Source organism: Paramormyrops kingsleyae, chromosome 6, assembly GCF_048594095.1.
Source record: "Paramormyrops kingsleyae isolate MSU_618 chromosome 6, PKINGS_0.4, whole genome shotgun sequence".
NCBI lineage: Eukaryota > Metazoa > Chordata > Actinopteri > Osteoglossiformes > Mormyridae > Paramormyrops > Paramormyrops kingsleyae.
Genome location: NC_132802.1, coordinates 41199413 through 41205496, shown reverse-complemented (window position 1 = coordinate 41205496; position 6084 = coordinate 41199413).

The following is a 6084-nucleotide window of genomic DNA, read 5'->3' as shown; positions in this document are numbered from 1 at the left end:
GCAAGACATCCCTGGCATCTTTTGAGTTTGCCTCATGAAATCTATCATAAAGAGCATAATGCTCAGACGATCCAGTTATAGGGTGGCCATTTTCATCAGGAACTGGCTTCTTGGTGACTAGCCATGGCAAGCTCACTTTTATCTGTCCAGTAGTGGCACATCTGATGTTATCTTCAGTAGGCTCAAGTAACCTACCCCCATGAGGTTTGAAGGGTAATGATTCTGGATCTCTTAGGTTGGTATGTGTTGCCAACCCTCTCGCAAAATCATATAATACAATGTTTGGAAAATGTTTCATCGACAATAAAAGGTCAGCAAAGTCCCGGGGGCTCTCAGCCCTTATGTTGAACTTAACACCATACACCACAGCACAAGGACAGGTGACCACAGCCCATCCACCTGTTTAAGGAAACTGTAAATCAGAGTGCAACCATTCCAAGTAATGAAACTAAGAACTGTCTGTAAAAACGGTCTCTCAGTAATAGAACACAACTTACCAGAAGCTCCCCAGATCTGTGAAAACACCTTATCATAACTCGCTCTGTTCTTCATTTCTTGTTGAAGTCTCGTTACCAGGTCCATCCGTGAGCCTTTGGGGTCTATGCCACACTGTCGGCACAGAGCACGCACAGCTTCCATCTATAATGAACATTAGTATAGTTGGTCTGGCGTGGTTCAAAAACACACATCTTTGACAAAACTGACAAAAATTGACTTAAGTTCAGTACCTTGAGCTTAAGAAGTTCATCAGTCAGTCGGTCCTCTGTGAGGTTAAACTCAGATTCCTCCTTTGCACTACAAGCAGAATACACTTCTTTGTATTCAGTGTTGAGTACAACATCCCTATCTCTTGTGTGAGGACCAATCCACGGAGCCCAACTATGGTAACTGGGATGGACGACAAATGGGTTTGACTTGTTGCCTTTAAATGATGTTAGAAAATATTATTAACATAACAGTACATTATTCCACGATAAACAAAGTAAATGCTAGAATACTGTCATCCCACCTAGAACATTGTGCGGACTGTACTTACTTGGGACCAACCCACGGCTGATCATTTCAAGGGAAACCATCTCCCAGAAATTTTCAACACTTACCTTTCCATCAAAAGTCTGAGATGGTTCCTCAATGCTGCTCACTAAGGAAAGCAAGACTTAAGTAAGCATGTTCCAAACAGTCATAGCTGGATATGTGGTGCTTGAAACAATGTAAGACTAAGAAAATGAATAAATGTGTTCACTTACCAGGCATGCTAAAAACGCCCTTCTCATGAAGGTCCATCACAACAGATACTGGATGATAACCACACGATACACAAGCATATGTGTAACCGAGGTCTGACAGTGCTTCAAAGCTTAAATAAGCCTGCAGGACCCTTTCCCTGGATGGATAGGTTTTACCAGAGGTCTTCTCCAACACATCCATGGCACTCCCTACTGCCTGATGAGTCTGTGAAATTGATGTATGACATTTAAAGGCTTTACAATATATTATTTTGATAAAGTATTCGTAATTGTTTTAAATGATTAAAACAACAGAACATGGTTCCTACCTGAAGTGTATTGCGTAGAAAATGGCACATGTATATGGACAGAAGTGTGTGGTCATCGAAATTGTGGACACCATCAGTCCACTCCTGGTATCGATATGCCATACCACACCTGTAGCACCATTTTCTGTACACTGAAATTCCTAATGGACACAAGCACCAGTAAATGTTACACATTTATCTTTCACCATTTTACACTGTGACATGTCTCTATACTTTGCACAGTACTAAAAGCCAGTGTATGAAATTATCTCAGTAAGCATACAAGTGTGAATTGCTGGGAAGGAGGCTAAGCTGCTGATAGTGGAAGTCATGGCTACACTGACATTTACAGTACATGTAGTGAGTAATGAAATGTTAAAATATCGATAATAAATATTTAAATAAAGAGAGAACATACCTTCTATGACATCAGTGATTGTTAGGATTTTAGCCTTAGATGTAATCAGCACAGGTTCGCTTAGAGGAGTGGGCTCTAAACATTCTGAGCAAAAGGTTTCTGATGGTATGAAGTGCACAGGGAAATGAATGGTCTTGACCACGTCTGAGGGGAAAATCGCAGGCAGTTTCTTCTTATGAAAAATGTATTGAACCATCCGCGACAGATTTTTGCCTTCAGGTGAGTATGGAGCTCCTTCTTCTAGGTCAAAACTTTCCATGTCAATTGGAAAATGTTCTGTGATGTTCTCCTCCACACTTCTGGTTTTTCTGAAGAGTGCCTGGTCTGTTTCAAATAAATGCCACTTGGCAACATATTTAGGTATGCATGACTGCCTTGGGTTCGCGCAAGGACAATGCCATGAAATGATTTTAGAATTGTACCTTACCACCACTCTGCCAAGCCGGCTGTAATAGGAGATAGTTGACTCGTATACAGAAATGTGCTTTTTGTAGGGGGGTCCACACACAGTCACCAGACAGGACAACGGGACTCCTGCATCATTTGCTTCTCTCTGACGTACCAAACACCTTTCCTTTTTGTCTTCCCCAAACCACTTGTCATGTACCATCACCTGCAAAACATCCTCTGTAAGTGATGGAGTGTCCATTCTGGCTGGAGGGCAGTACACGAGGGACTGAATGTGGTGGCACTCAAATGGACGAAGGTTTGACCTCTCTGCAAACTCTGCATTAATTCTGCAGATATCCAGCTCACACATTGTTTTTTGTTCAGGACCCCATGTCCTTTTAATGACACGTACTGGTGTGCTGGGTGCTATAAAAGACTTTGCTACTGCAAACACTCCATTTGTGTAATCAACACACTGAGCACTGAGGTGGTTCTGTGCCGTAATGTCCATTTTGATGGGAGTGTGACGTCTTCGAAGATGTATCCGTAGGTTCCGTCTATTAAGGATTAGGCCACAGCTAGTACACTTCACTGTTTTCTGCTTTCTTTGGGTGAGAGGGTGGTAGTGCTGGTGCTGCTGAGGAGCCAGGATCAGAGGAACATGAAGAAAGTGAGGGGTGGAGGATGGGGACTGGGGGAGGGGGACATGCAGCTTCAGAAGCAGTAAAGGAGGGAGCAGGAGAGGCGGGAGGTGACTGATGCGCTTCCGTTGTGGTTGGCTTGGTTTCACTGATGCATTGGGATACATGATGTTTAAACTGGTCTTTGCGTATTATTGTTTGGCTGCAATAAAGACAATGAAAGTGTCCTGTGGGTCTGCAATAATTGTTGCATTTGCTGATGAAGAAACCTGCAAGACGGCAACATGAAGACCAAAGCTATCAACAGAAAAGAAAGGTATACACAGAACGGGACTGGGGGAGTGAGGTCAGGAGTAGCTGATCAGAAAGTTACAGTGTCAAACAAAACACAAACATAGGTAAATTAGCTTACCAATATTCACATGACTTCAGGGACTCCCACTAAGGAACTCCACATCATTTTGTCTATCTTGATTGTAAGAAGTGCATTCTACATTTAAGCATGTGTATGTTTTAAAACCACCAAAATCAATAGACCAATAAACATCATTAGGAATTACCTCTATGCTGTACTGCATGTCTCACGTGGCTCTGAATGTGTGTTGTAAATTTGAATTGTTGGTCAGTTGCATAAGTGCAGCATGGGCATCTGAACACACCGTCTAGGCAAAACCATGTTGCATCAGGACTGGCCTGTAAATGCGTTGGATGCTTTAAAACATAAACAATAAAACATTGTGTAAACTTACTGTTACTCTGAGGTGCACGCTCATTCTAACAACATAACATGCATGCAGAAGTAATGCAGCTTGTAAGGTTATCAGGCTGTGATATCGATAAAATATCTTATAGAGCATTCATATCATCAGCATTAACTTGAGTATCCTGAGCATCATAATATAGCCTAAACATCTGCATAATATACTATTTTTACATAAATACCATTGAGGTTGTTGGTGTAATTTAATAATATATCGGTCACATACTCCATAACTCTTAATAAAACAATTCGGTCATCATAATCAGAAAAACTCAAAAGCACCTGTCGTAGTCTGTTTTCTACATATGCATTTGTGATAAATATTTTGCAATATTGTCATATAATTTTTAGGACATAAGGCCCAGACCTGCGGTCCCTGAAACAAAAGAGAAACAACCTAGCAGCAAAACGTACCGTCTGCGTTTTCTAGTGTTACGCCCTAAAACAAAACATATATACATGATTTATTTATTCAAATTTCATTTTAGTCTATTCAATGTGTTACCCTTCTCATGTTCTGAATCTAAGGGCATTTCAAGTCCGGAAATTTTAACTAGAGACACAATATTTAAGTAGAGGCATACCCAATTTCATTTTAGTCTATTCAATGTGTTACCCTTCTCATGTTCTGAATCTAAGGGCATTTCAAGTCCGGAAATTTTAACTAGAGACACAATATTTAAGTAGAGGCATACCCAAGCGAAACAAGAGAAAGTGTGAAACAAGCACAACTACTTTAGCCCAAGTTTTTAAAAATGAGAAAAAGCCGTAATCAGTTTAACAGTTTTATTTCAATGTCAAAGAGAAAAAAAAACACTTCACCAAAGGCGAAGATCCATCCATAGCGGCTCTGGGTCCCGTCAGTGTAGCACAAAGCTAGCGTGATCTAGGCTGCCATTATCCAAGGAGCAGGGCCAGGCGCGTGCCACCCGTTTGAACAATGCGGGCGAAATAACTGCCTTATGGGATGCGAAGCTTGCGCATGCGCAGTGACGCAGACGCGCCTTTCAAAATGGCGGCGGCAGCAACACACGCGAAAGATCGATCTCCTGTATTTTCTTAGTTTTATTCTAAACAAGATGCCCCGATTTCATTTAAATAGGGAGTCATCATGTTGAGAAAATGATTGTTTTTCCTCATTCCAGCAAAGAGCTGTTCAGCACACGGGCTGTTGATCCAACCACGTAACTCTGGGACCAGTTCCACCTTTCGCAAGACATCCCTGGCATCTTTTGAGTTTGCCTCATGAAATCTATCATAAAGAGCATAATGCTCAGACGATCCAGTTATAGGGTGGCCATTTTCATCAGGAACTGGCTTCTTGGTGACTAGCCATGGCAAGCTCACTTTTATCTGTCCAGTAGTGGCACATCTGATGTTATCTTCAGTAGGCTCAAGTAACCTACCCCCATGAGGTTTGAAGGGTAATGATTCTGGATCTCTTAGGTTGGTATGTGTTGCCAACCCTCTCGCAAAATCATATAATACAATGTTTGGAAAATGTTTCATCGACAATAAAAGGTCAGCAAAGTCCCGGGGGCTCTCAGCCCTTATGTTGAACTTAACACCATACACCACAGCACAAGGACAGGTGACCACAGCCCATCCACCTGTTTAAGGAAACTGTAAATCAGAGTGCAACCATTCCAAGTAATGAAACTAAGAACTGTCTGTAAAAACGGTCTCTCAGTAATAGAACACAACTTACCAGAAGCTCCCCAGATCTGTGAAAACACCTTATCATAACTCGCTCTGTTCTTCATTTCTTGTTGAAGTCTCGTTACCAGGTCCATCCGTGAGCCTTTGGGGTCTATGCCACACTGTCGGCACAGAGCACGCACAGCTTCCATCTATAATGAACATTAGTATAGTTGGTCTGGCGTGGTTCAAAAACACACATCTTTGACAAAACTGACAAAAATTGACTTAAGTTCAGTACCTTGAGCTTAAGAAGTTCATCAGTCAGTCGGTCCTCTGTGAGGTTAAACTCAGATTCCTCCTTTGCACTACAAGCAGAATACACTTCTTTGTATTCAGTGTTGAGTACAACATCCCTATCTCTTGTGTGAGGACCAATCCACGGAGCCCAACTATGGTAACTGGGATGGACGACAAATGGGTTTGACTTGTTGCCTTTAAATGATGTTAGAAAATATTATTAACATAACAGTACATTATTCCACGATAAACAAAGTAAATGCTAGAATACTGTCATCCCACCTAGAACATTGTGCGGACTGTACTTACTTGGGACCAACCCACGGCTGATCATTTCAAGGGAAACCATCTCCCAGAAATTTTCAACACTTACCTTTCCATCAAAAGTCTGAGATGGTTCCTC